We start from the raw sequence: 21,897 nt of genomic DNA on the forward strand, positions 1-21,897 counted from the left end.
GATATATTACTCATTGGGATGATGTAGATATGCTTGCTTCTGTTAAGAAGTGGTTAGGAAATCACTTCCAAATGAAAGATTTGGGAGAAGCTCAGCGCATCTTGGGTATCCGGATCTATATGGATAGATCCAAAAGGATATTATCTTTGAGTCAAGAAGCCTATATCGATAAGATTCTTGACCGATTCAATATGAAAAACTCCAAGAGAGGTTTTCTACCTATAGGCAGTGGGATTACTTTGAGTAATTCATAGTGTCCTACTGAGCCTAAGGATATTGAACGCCTGATATCGATTCCCTGTGCTTCCGCTGTTGGATCGATCATGTATGCTATGATGTGTTCTCATCCTGACGTCTCGTATGCTTTGAGTACGACGAGTCGTTATCAGAAAACTCCAGGTGAGAATCACTGGATAGCCGTCAACAATATTCTGAAGTACTTGAGAAGGACTAAGGATTCATTCTTAGTGTTTGGAGGAGAATCAGAATTACGTATAAGAGGTTATACGGATGCCAGTTTCCAAACCGATAGGGATGATTTGAAATCCCAGGCTGGTTTTGTCTTTTTGTTGAACGGAGGGGCGGTTTACTGGAGAAGTTTTAAGAAGTCTGTGACTGCTGATTCTACAGCGGAAGCTGAGTACATTGCAGCTTCTGAAGTTACAAAGGATATGATATGTAATAATTAAGATATTGTCTGTATTATTTCATATATGATTATTACATTTATCGTTGTATTCAGTTTTTTTATCTGAATTTTATTTATATACTTTGTTTTATCCAAATAGGTTGTATTGACAATATCGAACCCTATTAAGTGAACTGGATTAACATTGTATTTTGTCCCTAGTTCCTTAATGAGGTGACGTCTCGGAGTGACTAGATTGTAAGGCGATAGATGACGAGTTCGATGTTCATATGGCCATAGTGATGGTTGGTCGATTACATAGGCATGATGTAGAGACATTTTGTCGGACAATGACCATTCATAAAATCCTTAATGTAGCCTGGTCGCGGCAAGGATTTCTATTTATTCCTTCGAGTCAATTCCTTAGACTGGCGACTATTTGTCTGAGTTGGTGCGGTTTTCCGGTGGCTTAGGTTTTTGTTCTAGGTCGCGCCGTAATAGGAGGCCGATGAGCATTTACTGGGTCATTGTGATTTGTATCGAACGAAGAAAATAGGTCAACGGGATTGTTTATTTATGTCATATTTTATCTCAAGGCCACTCGAGGAGAGGTGACTTGAAATGCGTGGCCACGCTCGGATGAGATCTATTGTAGATTATCCGGTCAGACAGTCATTCTCCGGATCGAGAAAACCACTTTATGATATGATCACGTGCAAGAACGACCTGAAAGACATCTTGCATTGAGTGGGAGATATTATTGGACAAGAGAATTGGTAGCGCACACTTGTGTCGGACAAGTGGCAGATTGTTGGAGTAGTGTCGTCCACAATAAGTGCGTTTAAATATTAAATCTCGTAAAAGGAATATCAGGGATTTATATTATTTATTTGTCAGCTGGTCATCGTTAATCGGTAATGATTGGCTGACTAGAGTTTGACATTACTGTCGTGTGACGGCGGTGATCAGCTGGTCCCTTTAGATGACACCTATAGGATGATGCCCAAATGGAAAAATTAATTATTTGTATGAGATACAAATTAATTAAATCCTTTTATTTATTGACTTTTAATAAGTCGTGTGAGTTTATTATTTGATGACGGGCCAAGATGATTTATTATTTAATTATGTGATAATTAATTAATAAATATTTATTAGAATTTTTTAATTAATAGTTAATTAATTAAATTTATACGGCATGTGTATATGTTTTGGGGTGGAGGAAATTAGCTATTTAAATTTACAAGAGGTTGTAAAAATTGGCTAATAAGGGTTCATTAGATACATTTTATATTAATAAAATGATCCAATAATTATTTAATGGTTAAGTGGTTATTATTTGTTAATTTGTATTATTTAATTGTTAAATAATCAAATTAATATTTAATTATGTCAGATAATTAAATATAAGACTAATAAGCAATTGTGGGACAAATGTCAAAAATCAAAATGGACCCAAATAGGACCATGTGAGCCGTGTAGAGTAGTGTGTTATACACTCCACGGTTTTGTCAATTTGTCGGACAAAAGATGGTAAAACCATGTGCACATATGTTGTCCAAATCACTCAATTGTTTACATTTGAGTTTTCTATATATACCCCACTACCTACCACTTTGCATGTGAAAATGTTTAAGGAAAAAAATGGTCATCAAAAGGCCTTTTGGCCGTGAAAATAAAAGGAGAAAAAGAGGAGATTTGTTCTTCAATTCTTCATCTTATACTCATACAAAACTCACAAATAATATTATACATCTTATATTACTATAGTAGTTATATTATGTAGTATTATTCAAGATTTATTACTCTTATTATCTAGTTAATAATATTAGTAATCTTTGGGCTAGTCTTGGGTGCCACCAAAGGAGATTACCTATGTTGGTAATTTGGGTATCGGAGGATCATCCTACAAATTATAGCTCAAGAACTACAAAGGTAGGAGACCTTTGTAGTGCCCTTTTTGCCAATTTTTCCTATGTAAGGATATATTTCTTCTTTTTCTTTGCATGCATGTAGATTTAGACCATTACATAAAATTAGTTAGTAATTTTATATCATAAGATGAGTTTTATATGGTCTAAATAACTAACAAAGGGAGTCAAGGACTTGTTGTTCCACCAGTTCCTGGATACCCTACGGTAATCTTTGCTGACTTTAAGCACAGAGATGCTTTTGTAGAGTTGTTGAGTCGCACCATGAGACCCACTAGGTGCATCGATACGAGGAGGAGTTGAAAATATAAATAGATGTCCGACATATCTTTGAGATACTGGGTTTAGCGGGGTTGTACCTCCTGAGAAAACACTCTTATGCCTTTTTGACCCTAGAGTTCATGAGTTCTTTCACTTATGATGTGGCTGAGAAGATGGTAGGTTTCCGGCCGATGAACACTTGTTTTTATCTGACCCTTGACCAGTTCGCCGATCACCGGAGGCTTACCCGGGCCAAGAAGGGATATCTTAGGGATGTCCCGACTGAGTGTGGAGCCAGTGGCTGCCTGCCCTTGTTCACTGGTAGATCTGCCCCTACTTCGAGTAACATGTTGATCAATGATATTCAGCAAGTGACTTTGAAGATCTTTCTCCGGGCCTTGGCGTTTTTTCTCTATGGTAGGAAATATGTGAGTAAGCTTAACTCACACGAGGTTATGTTGTTGGTCTCTTACCTGAACCCCACCCGACAGGAGCGCGTTGCTTACACTGCCCCAACCATAGTATGTGCCAGTTTGGCCTTGATGGCCAAGTTTCAACCTGTTACCTTAGTTGTGGTGCTATCGCCACTCGCCTAGCGGAGAGGTTGACTAGTTTTGAGGCTTCTTCGGCCCTCAAACCTTTGGTTCCGGTTGTTCCGACTTTGGACAGGGCTTACTTCTTCTCTCAAAAGTGGTTGAGAGTGTTGGGTGATGGTGGGTTATCTTGGAGGGTGAGAGGTAGGAGTTGGATGAGAGTGCCCGACCCGGACCATCTTCCAGTGACTGAGCTGTTGGCTGAGTCTAACCTCCCCGAGCAGACCTACCTTATCATAGACGACCTTCTCGAGGAGATGCCTGAGCCAGTCGGGGGAGACCAGGTTCCCCGGAGGGGAGAGAACCCAAGAGAGTGAGAGAGGTGGTGGGGGAGTCTCAGTTTGTGCAGCCTGGACCACCCTAGGACCAGTATCCTAGCTACCCGTCTTCCTTCAGCCCTCAGATGCAGGTTAGCGAGCTTACAAAGAGAGTTTCCAACGCCTTGGTGCTTCGGAACCTCCATGAGATGGCCTATGTGCAAGGTATTGGGACCAAACTGGCCCATCCGGTGTGGTGGCAAGGCGTGGGGAATAATAGTGTCGTCTTTCATTCTTATGGAGTTGATCCGGCTACATAGGGAGCCCCTATTAGCTACCCCTATAGGTGCCTTGCACCATGGAGAGCAGGAGGAGACCCCGGCATGGGAGCTACTACCGGAGGAGGCACGTCGGGAGCTGACACCTCAGGAACAAGAGGAGAGGATGAGATAGAGGAGGATCGAGGCAACAACCTCGAGTGATTTTCTTGTTTGTGTTGTTTTAGCGGAATTGTGATGGTTTGGTACATTTAATTTGTTCTTATTTGAATTTTTACTCGGTTTGTATTTGGCCATAAGGCCGTATTTTCTGTCGGATTTGTTGGATTGTCACATAGGTAAATGATGTCGGGGATGAAATCCCGGAACTTGAGTATGTTTCCTTGTTTGATATCGCGTTGGAGGGCATTCTGACCTGCAGTTACTCGATCAAGTGCCCTTAACTCGATCGAGTACCTGCATATGACATCTTAAGGATCATTCTAATCTATAGATACTCGATCGAGTATGCTTAACTCGATCGAGTAGCTTGACCTCAACTCGATCGAGTAACCCTAACTCGATCGAGTACTTCTGCTCGTGTTTCTAAACGGTTTTCTTGTCACATGGAGGTTATAGGGGATACTTAGTTGACGTTATATGTCGTGCTATGACCGTTAATTATTAATTCATGTTTTCTACCTGGGTATGAAACGTATCCAAGAGATAAATATTGGTCGTAAATTGATATGGTTGGTAAGTTGTATTTAACTGTTGTCCTATGCGGTTGCTAAATTTTTATATTGTTAGTAATAATTTGGGATAGTTTTGTTGGGTAATCATGTTTTCATTATGTCACTTGGATAAATTGCTTAAATTTCACATATATTGGATTGGTAGTGCTACGCATAATTTAATCAATTTGTGTGTTATTTTCATTCCAGGTACCCACATGAACACAAGTTATACAAGTAAGGTCAAAGAGGGTTAGATTGTAATTGTTGGTTTCATCATGTGTTGGTTCATCTCATAATGTCAATATTAGGTGATGGTTTTCATTTTCTTGTAGTATTTATATCTCGTCTTGAAGGTGAAATTCAGGGACGAAGTTCCTTTTAAGCGGGGAAGAGTAATGTCGCGCGGAAAAAAATGCCTAAAATATCGTTTTTTAAGTACTTCATTGGTAATTTAATTGTTGTTTCTGTTGTATAATTTAATTGTTGTTCAAGTAATTTAATCATTTGTTAAGTAATTTAATTGTTGTGTAAATGATTTAAATGGATATGGAATAAGGAAGTTGGTAATTTATGCATTGGATGTTTAATGGTTTAATTATTGGTCGAGTAAGTAAATTGTTTGCATCGAATGTGTATGGTGTGTATGATGTATGACGTCCTATGGCGTAAGTTTGTTCGGTAAAAATGAAGTGATAGTCGCGGTCGTATACCTTTGCAATAGTTAACTTGTGGGTGATAACTCGGAGGGGAGTTATGTCTGAAGGTCACATTCGTGAAAGTAGATGATGATGATTAGTCGACATGGAAAGTGGGTAGTATGTTGGGTATGACTATAATAGTTCTCGTCGGGTTAAGTTGTGTTGGTTATCTTGACTTAGATTACACTATCGGGTTATGGGAGACGATGAGTTGAACTTCGGGGACGAAGTTCTTTTTAAGGGGGGAAGACTGTAATACCTGCCCCGTTAGAGACCCCTTGACTAGCCGTTGACTGACCTTAGACACTTGGTAGACCCTTGAGAACCCTTCATACAAATGGACTTAGTACTTGGTGACCTTTGGAAGTGGAGAACTCGATCTAGCGTAGGCTACTCGATCGAGTAGTATAGTAACTCGATCGAGTAAGTCCCATACTCGATCGAGTATGTTGGTTTCAGCGATAAGTTATAAGTCGTGAAGTCGTAAACCCAAAATCAGTTTTTCATTTCTTTTCTTCCTAAACCTAATCGACGACACTTTCTCTTCCACCATCCTTCAACCCTTGAGAACCCTTTTTCTTGGACACACCATGGGGATGGAGACTTGAGTCGGGTAGCGGTCTTGTCGCCGGAATGCCGAGCATAGGTAAATCATCATCATCATACTTAGGTTTCGTTGTGGTTATGATTGTTAGTAATAGGGTTTTCCCTACTGTTTGTGATAGGTGTTAATGGTGGTTGCTTTGTCTTCATACGGATGTATGCGGTGTTGATGTTGATTGCTAAAGGTAGGTTTTCATTCTCAGTGTTGTTGATGGATTGTCATCTGTGGTTATAGTATTGTTGATTGTGTGATAGTAATGCTGTGTTTGTGTACGGGGTGCGTCCCTGGCTGAGTGAAGTCATCTCAGGAATAGCTTCACGCCCTTGATTCACCCCTTGTGGTTCCCGCCACAAGGGGGATGTGGACATTAATAGACATGGGTTATTCACTCGATGGAGATGAGCGGGTCTTAGGTGGGAAGGGCTGCGGTTCCCCACTGGCGGTGTGGAATATCTATTTCGATGGATATTCTGGCAGGACATTACCTTCGGGTTAGTCAGATGATTGATGGAGGTTCGGAGTTAAAGTTGGCTGTGTGTGTATGTTGTATCTTGCTTGTCTGTGGTTCTTCAGTTACTGACCTTGTGTTGTGTTGTTTGTCGTTCTTTCTTGTTATGTGTCTGCCGTGATCCATTATGGTGAGCAGTCAGTTTTAGCAGGTGTTGATATGTGGAGCTTAGCTGGGTGCTTTGGAGGGACGAGTTTATCATTGAGTCCATAGATAGTATCACCGTAATTGTTGTTTTATCAGTTGTAGTTTTCTTTTATTCTGAGTTAAAGTATGAAAGCAATTGTAATTGTTCTTCCATTGATGTTATGAAATTTACTATTCCTCGGGCAACCGAGATGATAATGCCCTTAACTGCTAGGGAAAGTCTTGTTAAGTCTCCATTGTAGATGTGTGTGTTACATATAGGATCGACTAAAACTATACTTCTCTAAGTGAATTTTAACGTCTGGAAAAGCCATATACCTAACAATACCACATCATTCACAAGGGCATGGAATACTTGAAGAACCTTTCAAATTTTTCGCAACGACTTCCACTAGTACAAAAATATTATCTGCGGCTCCAAAAAAAGGGCCTTTTGCGGCGTTTTTGATGTAGCAGCAAATGAGGGGGCCGCAAATAGCAAATTTATTTGCGGCGTTTAAAAAACGCCGCAAATAAATGCCTATTTGCGGCGTTTTTTCAAAAAACAAATGCACCAAATAAGACTCTTATTTGCTGTGTTTTTTTTTTGAAAAAACGCCGCAAATAGGAATTAATTTTTTTTTTAATAAAAATATTCAGGAAAAATGATTTTAATTTAAATATCAAATATATTCATCCATAATACAATCTTACATGATTTTAGTAAATATTCTAAATTTATGCATACTCCAAAACTAATTATAAGGGCACTAAAATACAAAATTAAAAAGTAACTCAAGTTTGATTTTAATACAATTAATTCCATAGTATAGTACGAGTCTACGACTACATGATTGCTTCTTAAGTATGCCAACTTTGTTCTCTTCAAGCGCCAACTTTGTTCTCTTCAAGCTACACACAAGGAAAGAAACGCATAGTGATAATGATGCGGTCGTTTCTACACCAAAAATAAAATACCTAGATTACTGCTAACGAAGTCAGCGGCAAGTAGGGTCGATCTCTACAGGGAGGCTAAGTTGCTATCTATCCGTCTAATTTGGTGTCGGGGTGTCACGTAAACCGGGGATTTGAATTGATTTAACTATACTAATGATTGAGGGAAGGGAAATGAATAAACAAGAAGAGAAAGAAGTATGCTAAGAGTCGGTCCACCGTGGCGGCCTATCGATCTATTATATCGGGAATATTAAGGCGATTAGACTATTGATAAGAAGAGCTATGGTCGTCACCTTTCGGTCCTTAAACCGCCCTAGAGTGTAAACAGCTTAACTTTCGCCCTCACTGCGATACCCTATTGTAATTAGGCAAGCCTTCCCTTCCAATCCTTCGAGCTAGGTCGGGGTTAACTAGAATTATTGGTCTCCTGTATGTCACTCATTCGACCGGATAACAATTAAATTGCCTAATACAATTCCTACTGCAAGACTAATCTATTTAATACAATTAAAGCATTGCTACCACGGCTTCCCTAATCCTAGCATACTAAGGGAATTAGCTAATCATAATTAAATAGAGAACAAGAAATAAAGAAATAACAATAAACATAAACAATAATTAAAGAAGAAAAGAAAGGGAAAGAATTAATACTGAATTATTGATCCGGAAATTAAGAACAAAGTAGCAGTGTACAGTAACCGAGTAAGGGAAGAAGAGAAGAGAGAATTAGAGTGTCTCCCGATAAGAAGAGATGGATACAAATGACATCCTGACTCCTATTTATAAGAAATTAGGGGTAGGATTAAACCTAATGACGGAAAATTAGACTAAAAAGCCCAACCCGTAGCAAAGTACACTCGATCGAGTAGAGAAAGTACTCGATCGAGCAAACTCAGCCTAGAGAAACATTTCGATCGACTAAGGAAACTGTTCGATCGAGCAAGGGCATAAAGAAACTGGTCGATCGACTTAGGCTAGAGCTCGATCGATTGATTATTCAACCTAAAACCACTCGATCGACTAGAATAGCACTTGATCGAGTGATAATTGACTTCAGCAGCTACAATTCTCGTTAATTTGACTTTGACTTGTCCTTTTAGCTCCCGAAACACCTTCACGCATCCCAAGACAGCAACAATTCCCGCTACAAATCATCTCTTCCTCCAAATGCATGCAAAATGGACGGTAAATGACTTGATTCCGCTACTTTATGGTTCATTCCTGCAAATAAGACAAAATAACCCAAAGTAGCATATTCGGGGCATTTCGTAGCATAAAACTACGATAAAAGCATAGAAATACGTGCATAAAATAGGCTAAAAAGACTATATAAAATGCACGTATCAAATCTCCCCAAACCAAACCTTTACTCGTCCCCGAGTAAACTCAAAACTATACACTAATGGAACGGAAAAATAACTCAGAGCTAGCTACAAATGCCCACTTAAGCCAATTTAATGCAAGCAAACTAAAACTTATAGCTAAACAGTCAAATGCAAACGAGTTGTAAGATGTTTATAAATAAAGCTGAACCGTCGACCTTGCAAGACCTTTAATGATGGACTCTCACGGGTCACTCTTTCTCTCATGAAGCAAAGGGCAAGCATAAATATGTAAGAGAGAGAAAGAAATATAGTCGCTCACCTAAACTACGACCCACATAAACATGCATGCAACTAATATGATAGACAATTCTAACTACCGTACACACATTCCAACCAAACGAGGTCCGTCACAGCCGAGGGCTTACAAAAATATGGTAAAGTGAGGCAATGGGTAAGAAAAGGCAAAACATGTATGGGAATGTGGAGGTATAGGTGATCAAGCTAGTACCTAAACAGAACCATATATCAACATCCGATTCTAACTCAATTATGAATTAAGCACATGCCCTTCACTTGGCATCAAACTCACCAAACCGAACCAAACATACTCCTCATATGAAATAAGATAGAACATAGGAGTAGAAACCGTCAACCAAACAACATCTTTTTTTCTTTTCTTTTTATTTCTATTTCTTTCGGTTTCTTCTTTTTCATTCCCTTTTTTTTTTTCATCTTTCTTTTTTTTTCTTTTTTCGATTCTTTTTTCTTTCTTTTTCACGTTTTTTTTTCTTTTCATCATCCTCCCTTTCTTCATAGATTACCAACTCCGATTCAATAGAATATGAGCCAAAATTTGATACAATAGACAATATACCGCAAAACAACAATCTAAACTAGCTTGACAAGGCAGGCTAAATTTGGATGTAGCTAAAGGGTCAACTGGCAAATTTGGCTAATGTGGAGTTAAATGGGTAAAAATGAAAGAAAGGGAAAATGTAAGCACCTCCCTGCATGTGACCCCAACCACTAACCCGAATGTATGACGGCAAAAAGCAATTGAATTTCATATACGTGCAAATTAATGATACATGCTATGCAAGGAGTGTACTACTCACAATCCTACATGAAACTGGTCATAAATGACACCAGTTTATAAGGCTCTAATCCTTAGAATTTATAAGTAGGTTGCCAAAATTTCAGGTCAAGTCTATTCGTTCAGCTAAATTTAAACATTAACTCGTAGATATGCAAAAGACAAAGCTAATAAGATTAATAGTTTAATGCAAGGCTTAAGCAAAAAGACAGTTATAGTGCAATATCGTCATTGAAATCTACCGTTCCGACTCAACCTATATGCTAAAATAAACGTGAAATTTTTTTTTTGAATTTTAACAACAATTTTTAAATTTTTTATTGAATTTTTGATTTTAATGAAATAAAAACAATGCAAACAGAAAATTAAACGTGATAACTGAAATGCAATAAAAACAATATGCAGACACAAATATGGATGCATAACCTCCCCAAACCAAACAGTACAATGCCCCCATTGTACCAAAACAAGGAAAAGAAATGCAAACTGAAGGAGGAAAAGAGTAAAAGCGGAAAACTCACAAAACAACGCGAATAAGGGGACCTCCCCAAACCGACCATGAAATGGGAGGTTGCTAAGGCCCGGAAAACCATCTCAGAAGCTAATCCAAGTCAAAAACACTCGATGGCCGTCCAACAGCGGTCGATCGAATGAATGGGCGCTCAAAAACTGCTCGATCGAATGGAAACTAGGTCGATCGAGTGGTTTCAGTTCTGCAGGCGGTCGATCGAGTAACATCTTCACTCGATCGACTGGATTCATCAGCAAAGGTACTCGATCGAGTAGAGAAACTACTCGATCGAGTGGATCTCAGCGTGTACCTGCAAAACACAATGGAAAACAGCCCGTAAACTAACTAGACAAGCAACTGATAAAGTCTATGGTTCAAAAACCATTTATTACAACTGAAATGAAATAAAAACAAAATAAAATCTCCGGGTTGCCTCCCGGGTAGCGCTAGCTTCAGTCAGGTCCCAGCTCGACCTTCTTTTCTTCGAGCCTCTCTAATTAATCATGATCAAAACAGCTCAAGGCGCGCAGCATCAAATCATAAACCTGCGCATGTGCTACACAGAACAGTAAGTAGCACCAGAGTGGAATAACAAAATAGGAAATAAGAATGTTTAACTTTTTAAGCCGAACAAATTTCCTATGGGCGCTCCTAAATTTATCCACAAAAGAAAGGAGCGCGGGAGCAATCGTCAATACATTATGGGTTGAATTCAAATTAGCGATTTTGAGATGACATGTACGGTGAAAATCAGTTAAATTATATGTCCACATGGGAGGGGGTAAAGCATTAAAAGGACATGCGTGAATCAGACGAGGTAACATACAAACAATAATAAAATTACCGTTTACTACCTCAGGTTGGTTGCTCTTAACCATGGAATCACTGATAAAAGAATGTGATACCTCATCCGTGCTAGGAGCAACTACCGTCTCAACTGCTTCTTCATCTACCTCCTCGGTGGAATCGCCCGTAAATCGCACTTCAAGTGTATCCGACTACCGTGAATAGGGAGGTTCACCGTAATCCTCATCATCGTCAAACTCGTCATCCAATATGAACCCAAGTGACGAATAAAAGCTCCCATCAATGGCCAATTCAGTCAATCGAGCAAATTGCTCACTCGATCGACCAAGTTCCTTCCGCACCTCACTCGATCGAGTAACAAAATCACTCGATCGAGTACTATCCTCCTGCAATTCACTCGATCGAGTAAGAAGACTACTCGATCGAGGACTGTCTTCTGGAAATTCACTCGATCGACCATTAAAGGTCACTCGATCGAGTGATTCTTCCGCATACTGCGCTGGTATCCTTGCATGCATTCGGAAATACGATAGAAAATCTTCATCCGAAATATAGAAGTCATTTTCAGCATCGGACAACGCGGGTTCTTCATGGGAAAAACCGCTCTTGGTCAAGCACACCTCTTTTGGTTTCCGTTCATCCAACCCAGCTGTTAACCGAGCAATTTGGATCAGAACTCAGCAATTTCGGTGACTTGAGCACCCACATGTCTACCAAATTCCAGAATTAAGGATTTCAGCTCCGCGGTTTCTTTTTTCTCTACATCACGAGGATCTTGTTGCGGTGGCCATTGATGGGGTGGATGTGGCGGCACAACTACAGCTGCATTGTGCTCAGCAGGACCACATCCCCAAGATTTCTTCCTTTCCCAACTAGCGGGTTTCTCACTGGGCTTCAAATTGAGCAATCGGTCGGGGAGACAGATGTCATCTTGGCAAGAGGGATCGAAGGTACTCAAGCCTTCCCTTCGACAATCTCTCAGTGCTGTCTAATAAACCCGTAGGCCTATCAAAACAATGCTAAAGAAAAAGATAAGAACAACCTCAAGGTACTTAGTCTTCCCTTGAGGCGAAAAGACAAACAAAAATAAAACAGATAAAAAGCGTCGCCTCCCCGGCAACGGCGCCAAAATTTGATGCGGTCGTTTCTACACCAAAAATAAAATACCTAGATTACTGCTAACGAAGTCAGCGGCAAGTAGGGTCGATCTCCACAGGGAGGCTAAGTTGCTATCTATCTGTCTAATTTGGTCTGTCAGGGTGTCACAGAAACTGGGGGATTTGAATTGATTTAACTATACTAATGATTGAGGGAAGGGAAATGAATAAACAGTAAGAGAAAGAAGTATGCTAAGAGTCGGTCCACCGTGGCGGCTATCGATCTATTATATCGGGAATATTAAGGCGATTAGACTATTGATAAGAAGAGCTATGGTCGTCACCTTTCGGTCCTTAAACCGCCCTAGAGTGTAAAATTGACTTAACTTTCGCCCTCACCTGCGATACCCTATTGTAATTAGGCAAGCCTTCCCTTCCAATCCTTCGAGCTAGGTCGGGGTTAACTAGAATTATTGGTCTCCTGTATGTCACTCATTCGACCGGATAACAATTAAATTGCCTAATACAATTCCTACTGCAAGACTAATCTATTTAATACAATTAAAGCATTGCTACCACGGCTTCCCTAATCCTAGCATACTAAGGGAATTAGCTAATCATAATTAAATAGAGAACAAGAAATAAAGAAATAACAATAAACATAAACAATAATTAAAGAAGAAAAGAAAGGGAAAGAATTAATACTGAATTATTGATCCGGAAATTAAGAACAAAGTAGCAGTGTACAGTAACCGAGTAAGGGAAGAAGAGAAGAGAGAATTAGAGTGTCTCCCGATAAGAAGAGATGGATACAAATGACATCCTGACTCCTATTTATAAGAAATTAGGGGTAGGATTAAACCTAATGACGGAAAATTAGACTAAAAAGCCCAACCCGTAGCAAAGTACACTCGATCGAGTAGAGAAAGTACTCGATCGAGCAAACTCAAACCAGAAACAAAGCTCGATCGACTAAGGAAACTGTTCGATCGAGCAAGGGCATAAAGAAACTGGTCGATCGACTTAGGCTAGAGCTCGATCGACTGATTATTCAACCTAAAACCACTCGATCGACTAGAATAGCACTTGATCGAGTGATAATTGACTTCAGCAGCTACAATTCTCGTTAATTTGACTTTGACTTGTCCTTTTAGCTCCCGAAACACCTTCACGCATCCCAAGACAGCAACAATTCCCGCTACAAATCATCTCTTCCTCCAAATGCATGCAAAATGGACGGTAAATGACTTGATTCCGCTACTTTATGGTTCATTCCTGCAAATAAGACAAAATAACCCAAAGTAGCATATTCGGGGCATTTCGTAGCATAAAACTACGATAAAAGCATAGAAATACGTGCATAAAATAGGCTAAAAAGACTATATAAAATGCACGTATCAGATAACAAAATATAAATTTACCTAATACCAGATTGAATTTGAACAAGCAATATAAACACCTCAATACATAGCACCTGATTTTGAGAGCATATCAGGCACCATATTCATAATTACCTCAAATACAAGTTATTTAAGATAAGGAGTATGCTAGATTAGTGTGTCAAATGCAGGTATGCTAGATCATTTGAAGATTCGGAGTAACGCAGGTCATAATGAAGAAAATTAGAGAATAACTCATAGTGTGGCAAGAGGTCTGACTTGAGATAATATACACCAGTAGTGGGGCAATAGAATATATGTGATCAGGACATCAAATAATTACAAGTTAATCAAGAGAGTAAACATATGATAAAAACCAATTACCTGATGACCCTCCCTAACAAGGACTCTTACAAGAATATACCAAAGAAATAAGTTCTTCTAACTACTAAACCACCTGCCTACATAAATCATATAATTCCATCAATATTACATATATTATATGACGACTAGCTCAGATTTGATGGATATATAGCATAGACAATTTTAACTTAAGGAGCATGAGAAACGAAAGAAAGTATGAAGGTGCCTAACTAAAGAAAGTATCATTTGAAATAGCAAAAGAATATTAGTGTGGGTTGAAAAGAGTAAATACAAAAAAAAAAAAAAAAAAAGATATGGTCGCAAGGTGTAGCAGTAGGGTGTTAGAAGATCACTTAGGCGAGTGCCCTTGTTCTTTTGACCTGAAAACAGACAACGTAGATACAGAGAGGTAAAACAGAATGAACTAATTAAAAGCAACTAAATCAAATAAGAACTTGGGCTATAAATTGAGACCCAAAGATTAATAGAATCCAATGCGGCTGTTAAGCTGCTTCGTTTTCCAGCCAGCTAAAGCTATACATTTGATATGTAAAAAGCGAAGATATAATTTAGCAGCTTGCTGGTATATGACAATTAAATCAATTTAAAAAATAGAAGGCTAAATTAATCTAATCCACTAAGATACGACCAAATTAATCTAATCCAAAAATGACTAAATTTTGATCCTGAAATGGCAGTATGATCGCACATAGCACAGCTGTAATGTCCCATATTGTAATGATATGAGTTGAACCCATGCCAAATAACAAAACTGTCAAATAAGGCTAAATGATCTACTTGAAGAGCTATCGTCTGAAATGTCATGTAGAGGAAAACCCAATTGAGGTGAAGTTATATCGAGTTCGTAAAAAATACCTGTCATACCTATGATGACTGTGTTCTTTCTCTACCACAATTGAGTTCCTGAAAAATGCCCATCATAAGTTCAGAAGGCAAAGAAAAGGAAAACAGACTATGAAATTATAATTACTCCAAACAATTAATCAGTAAGTTCAAAATCTAACTCTAAATTAGTTAACAAATACAATAGGTTAGCTAACATTGAAGCACTTTCTATGGAATTTCTTAGAGGCATTACTTATCATTTAATCTGGCCCGATGTTGAAAAGTTCAACTTAATTTAACCATGTAGATAAATAGAGTAGACAACGAGCAAATATTCATGTAGGGATATAATGATGTAGGCTGAGAAACCTTTATCCCTTTGCCTTTCCAAAATATTCAACACATCAGTTATAAATAAGCGCATAAGTATTTTTTTTTTATATTGAAACCTCACTTGGCATTTACAATGTCAGAAATAAATACAAAGATTAAAGAGTTATAGCTACGTTTTACTGCACATCAAAGATAAACCAGGGTTCAGGACTGATGGCCAAAAGAGTTTGTGGTCGATTAACATGAGCTGATTTAATGAATAATGAAAAGACTAAATAGTTCGGAGTAACAAAATAAGAAACGCAAACAAAAGAAAAAAAACGGTGACTAGGGGGACGATTTCAGTTCATGTCCATAAGTAGTGAGTGAGATAAACCACAAACAAATGACTGCAGATTAAAAGGGAACTAGAACCTTCTATGCGTCATCAGTCACATCCATTTCATCATCCTCAAGAGTCTCCCAACTAGCAGCGTTGCCGATATCTCTCCCACCGACAATCGACTCATCATCATCTCGGCCAACAACATAAACTGCTTGTGGACCAACCTGAGACCAAGCCAATAGACAACGTGAGTCATGAACCAGAAGCATTTGATTAGTCACATAGTAGCATGATTTATCTATCCAGAAATTCTAACAAAACAAGAAAGAGTGAAAAGTAACAGGGCCGAGTCAAATACCGTTGAAACCATCCCATCTGCCTATGTTACTTCAATATCGCCATTTTTAAGGCCAGTGATATTTCCAACCCAGGATAGATCTGATGATTCACTATCAACTTCCACGCCAGTGAACAATGCCTTTGACTGTCAATTTAGATGTATAAAAGTGTCTTGTTGCAAATCCTATTACACACTTATTGGGAATTGGCCTATACAAAAGATTCCTTTTACCGTATGATGTTCGTGTTTTTAAGAATTAAAATTAAATGATAGTAGAGCAGCAATTGGATTTAATACAGGATGCAACATAAAGACGGTACATTTATATTATCAATATTAGAGAGTAATTAAAAAAATCAGCAGATTTGATATTCATAATAGCTGGGAATAGTACAATACATCGGATTCATCATTACAGGTCACTTCACAGGTATGCAATAGACAGGTGGGAAACAACATTAACATATCATGCCTGAGGACATACTGTAACATGGTAAAATTGTGGTCTGCTCATCTGATACATGTATTGCATCTCGAGATGTGATCGTTTCTTGGGATTTGTGTCCTCTGGCATACCGTTCTGTTTTGGATTTAAGATGTCAATTTGAGACAATAATCTTCAGAAGTTCACCAATGTTTTCCAAAATAGGGATGATTATGACAGTTTTGTGATTCCGCATAGTTCTCACCTCTACAAAGGGCTCTCCAGGGTTACGCGAGAGAAAAGTAACATGCCCAACAGCTCTCAACGCTAGCCTACAACCGATTACAACACATGTCTTGGCTTAGTGAACATAAGATTATGAAACATATACTATAAAGAGAGTAAGATAAAAGACTACAATGATTGTAATGAAGGGAGTAAGATAAAAAGAAAATGAGAAAGAGACCTGAATTTGAGCAGCAAGTATGACAGCAACTGCATGAACTGAAGGGTCCTTAATAATGTCATCAAGTCCAGCATTACCCCACTTCCCTTCCACTTCTGAGAAACTCTTCTTAGCTTCTTCCACCGCACCTCTCGCTGACTCCTATTCAATTTAGCATACTTTTACCAACAGTAACATGAAATCGCGGTAATGTCAACACATTTACTATCAAAACCTCTTCACAATATAACATCGACCATTTCCTAGTAAATAAATGATTGGAACAAAGGGAATAATATATTGTAAACAAATAATTGAGATGGGCTAGTAATCCTTAAAAATGGCAAGACATAAACAAGAAAATTTTAACAAGTGATTAATGATGTAACCTCTAAACGGTTCCAAATATATTTGATAGTAACAAGATCAGAGAAATATAAGATTATGAAACATATACTATAAAGAGAGTAAGATGAACACGGGTTGAAGAAGTAACTTAGTATAGTCTTCTGTGTTCTAAAAAAACCGCACAACAACAAAAGGTCACCAATAAGAATCACTAATCGACAGAAAATAGGCATAAAAAAAACAGCCAAAGTTTACAACTTCCAAACGAGCCGATAAAAGTAGACCAAAATCCACTTCAGAAAACCAATTAAAAATAAAAAATAATACAAAAAAAAGACCCAAAGTGTAAATAATAGTTCATATTACACTATCATACTGTTACAAGTAAATGGAATTTGAATCAATGAATCTAAAACCTCTAAATTCGTTAACCCTAATTATAAAGTTTAGTCCTCTTACTTCAAACACAATAACTATTATGCTATATTTATTATTAAACAACAGAAGATTGCAACTAATTCTGAATAAATCGAATTAACAATGAACCCTAATTGATAAAATTGAAAGAAGTGAAAAGGTATTAGGAGGAAGAACATACTGGAAGAAGGTACAACCGACAGGAGGTGGTGGTAGTAGTGGCGATGTGCGGTGGTAGCTGAGGTGCGGCGAGGTGAGCGGTGGAATACTGTAATCCGCGAGGGAGAAGAGAGGAGAAAGAGACGCGAAATAAACTAATAGCGGGGTTGACGGGTTGTGTTGGTCTATATGAGGGCGGAGGAGTGATTTCTATTTGCCGCGTTTAATATAAAAATGCCTCAAATGATTATATTTGCGGCATTTGTCCTAAAAACCGCCTCAAATATGGTTCTTTATTTTAAAAAAAAAAAACAAATTATGATTTCTTATTTGCGGCGATTGGACAAAAATGCCTCAAATAAGAAGCCGCAAATAAATGTTTTTCTACTAGTGTTCATAAAATTCAGCTAAACCATCCTTGTAGTTAGGGTCACTCTTATTTGCATCAATCATCCAAGTTCGAGTCATATATCTACATTAATTCATAAAATTGAATGAAATTGTCTAGTACAAACAATCCAATTTTTCTAACACAAACGAACCACTTTTCCTCACACAAAAATTGAATGAAATTGTGTAGTACATGTTGGAATATGTGTCCTCCGACAATAATGCGATCACAATTGTCGATCATATTGATCACATGTTTAAATCTCATTTTAAGAATACATGTGGGATGTAATATTTTACTGTCAACTAGTCCACACATATCGGTAATGATTGGCTGACTAGAGTTTGACATTACTGTCGTGCGACGGTGGTGATCAGTTGATCCCCTTAGGTCATACCTATAGGGAAATACTCTTAATTGATTATTTAATTAATCGTATGCCGATACGAGTTAATTAAATTGCTTAAAATTGACGGATGATTTTGTGAGTAAAGTTAACGTGTCTTATTGTAATTTGATTAAATGAAATACGGTCTAAGTAATCGAATTGTTTTATTACTTAGATAAAATTATTGTTTACGAAACAATTGAAATTGAATGAATAATTTATTATAAATACAAGACATTGTAATTTATAATTTGATAAACCATTTTGGTACAAGTAATTACGAATTACTAGTCGATTTTGTAAATAACATATTTTATGAGTATGTTGATTTTTAATATGTTAAAAATACATTACAATTTCACATGTCAAGTAACATGTCACATTTGTCACAATTGACAAATGACAAAATAAAATGGACCTTTCATTTTATATTGTATGTACCGAAATATTAGAGGGTTTTAGTGGAAAAATTGTGTTGATTATTTTAATAAGAGAAAACACAATGATGACCTACCTATATGTAGCCATGCAAGCCTACATTTCTTGGGTAGAAAAACTAGCCCATGCATTGGGCACATATACTCCCTCCAACCGGTTTCACCATGAATAATGGGGAGTGTTTTTCCTCTACATTATTCAGTCACTCTTATCAAAAATTTCTAGTGTAAGAAATTTTTGCTTTTTTCTCTCTACATCTTATGACATTTATAGATAAATAAAACCTCACAAAAGCTCTCTCTTGAACCGAAATTTCAAGAGCAAAAATAATATTTTTGTGTCAAATTTAAGTATGATTAATATTATTACTAGATCAAATTAATATTAGTTATTATGAGTTTTCCTTGGGTATATGCTTTTGGGAGAGATTCTAAACTTGAATCTTGTTCATCCATTGTTGGAGAGCTCAAGAACTAACAAGAAGGAGATCTTGTTGGTGCCCATAAAACCGAAATCATGTAGTAAGGACAATGATTTCTTCTCTTTTAATTTAAGTTTGCATGCATAAGATTTGTAATTAATTTTATGACTAAATTAATTTTGAAACATATATGAATATGTTAAGTATTGAGATATAGATTTCCAACAAGCGGTATCAAGAGCCTTAGGTTGTTTGCATGCAAATCGGTTATAGTTTTTCCGAGTTATACGATTAACATATAAAACTTATAAATTTGTGTTTATTATGATATATCACGAAATTTATTATGCATGTTAAAGTTTCTGATTTTAAAATGTATTTAGGATATTTTGGTTAATTTATGGATTTTTATTCTTCATTTTATATAATAATGGCATTAAAAATGTGATTTTATGATAAAAATGTCATTTTAGGACTACAATTAGCTAAACTTCGAATTTTTTACTGGTTTTTGGATATGTTTTCAAATATATTATTTTTAGATAACCTGTAAATTTCCATAATTGTTGGAGTTTTTATGCTCGAAATATAGATTTTTCATGATAAAAATCGAATTTAAATGAAAAATGGGTTAATATGAGATAAATTTCGAATCTGGTCATAGAAATTTAGTATGTTGTCACATGAAATTTTACAAGATGTGTGTAAAATAATAGGCTATAATGAAGTCTTTATGCATGATTTATGAATTTTTGATTAAAAATAGCATAAATAGTGACTTAATTAGTGAATAATTGCTAAAACATACTTCATGACTAAGGAAAAACATCACATATTGCATTTTATTATCTTTTTCAGATCTAAAATTTAAAAGTTGATGAATATAATTTTTCTCATGTTTTTGTGATAATACTTGATAAATCCAGTAAATCGCAACATAGTTTTTCCTTGATAATTTTTGAAATTTTTAACCTAAGTTCTTGGACATTATGAGTGTCATGGTATTTTTCCAGAATGTTCATGAGTTTAAATTTCAAATTTTGAATTTATTTGAAATTTTTATGATTTATTTGGAGTTTATGGCAATTTTATTGTAATTTTGAGTCCATTAATGAACAATTTTTTGAAATATAAGTTAATTATTGTCATAAAGTTAGTGGAGATAAATTTTGAGTCCTAAGTTGGTTAGGGTAATTAACTTGTGCATAAATATGATTTTATGTAATTTATTGCGATTTTAAAAGGTTGAATCACGCAAATCCGTAAAAACCGATTAATATACGATATTGACTCCTTAAACGCCATTTAGCATAAAATTGGCCATGTTCATATATATTATAATGCTGCATTTTGTTTATGATTGTCATAATTTTAGTTTATGTAATTTTTGAATTATGTAATTTTACTTAGTATGGCCTTAGTTTTTAATTGGTATTACACGAAATGTATGGGAATATCGATTCGGTTGTAATTTATTGTGATCTCGTATCACCGTTTTGTAATTTAATAGATTTATTTTATTTTAATTACAAATGTATAATAGGAAATTATGTAATTTGTTATGTAATTTATTTATATCGGAGTTCCTTGAAGACGGTGTCACTCAAGAAGGCGATTCATAAACACGGTGTTACCTCGAGATGCGTGCCAAAACCGAAGTTCAAGGGACCAATGGAGTTGGTTTCCGAATATGTAATAGTTTATTAGATTTACTATTTTAGGAAGGCCATACTAGGATTTATATTTTATACTTTGCATTATATTTATATGTTGCATGCATCGCTAAATCGCCATAACTAAAACATGCATTATCATTAAATCGAGTTATTCGACCATGTCAATTACAATTATCGTAGTTCACCGCTTTAGTTCACTTAAAACGTGATAGATAATAAATTGACATGACCTCTCGCTAAAATAAACAATTGAGACTTAGCCTTACCAAAAAGTAGAAACCATGAAAACCTATTTCATGAGGGAGTGCACCCGGCCCTACCGGGGTACAAACCTTGTTACGTAGGGGAAGTGGGTGATAAATGTCTATCCACCGAATTCATGTTGATAAGGGATGAATCGGCCCTACCGTGCCCAAGTTGATGTGGATTTGGATCATGGACACATTTATTCGAAATTTGGATTGAGCTCAATGGAAGTATTCGTGACCGTAGTCGCATGTGTTCCGGGCTAAAGATAAATATTAATATAATTTTATCGACCAAGAGTTTTAAAAGTAGAATCGATTAAAGCGTTAATCCACCGAGTTATATTGATAAGGGATGAATCAGCCCTACCTTGCCCAAGTTAATATGAATTTGGATCTTGGAATCATTTATCATAGTTGGGTAGAGGTCACTATGTAATTGCTTTACTTGTTATTTACAAGTATTATTATAACGATGAATGTTTTGTTTTCACTATTCCGTTATCATATTGTTCTATTTCTTTACCACAATTCATATACGATATCATTTCGATTTTAATTCAAATCTC

At 36.8% G+C, this 21,897-nt stretch overlaps 1 long non-coding RNA gene across 1 annotated transcript; it reads right to left on the reverse strand.

Annotated features, from left to right (window-relative positions):
• Nucleotides 1-15,981: 15,981 nt before the first annotated feature.
• LOC141598246 (uncharacterized) lies at nt 15,982-17,920 on the reverse strand. The gene is made up of 3 exons (XR_012523366.1): nt 17,792-17,920; nt 16,867-17,007; nt 15,982-16,732 (listed from the first exon to the last, which is right to left on the reverse strand). It is a non-coding gene; the product is annotated as an uncharacterized LOC141598246 (long non-coding RNA).
• Between the last annotated feature and the right edge of the window lie 3,977 nt (nt 17,921-21,897).

This window comes from Silene latifolia, chromosome 9 (assembly GCF_048544455.1).
Source record: "Silene latifolia isolate original U9 population chromosome 9, ASM4854445v1, whole genome shotgun sequence".
NCBI lineage: Eukaryota > Viridiplantae > Streptophyta > Magnoliopsida > Caryophyllales > Caryophyllaceae > Silene > Silene latifolia.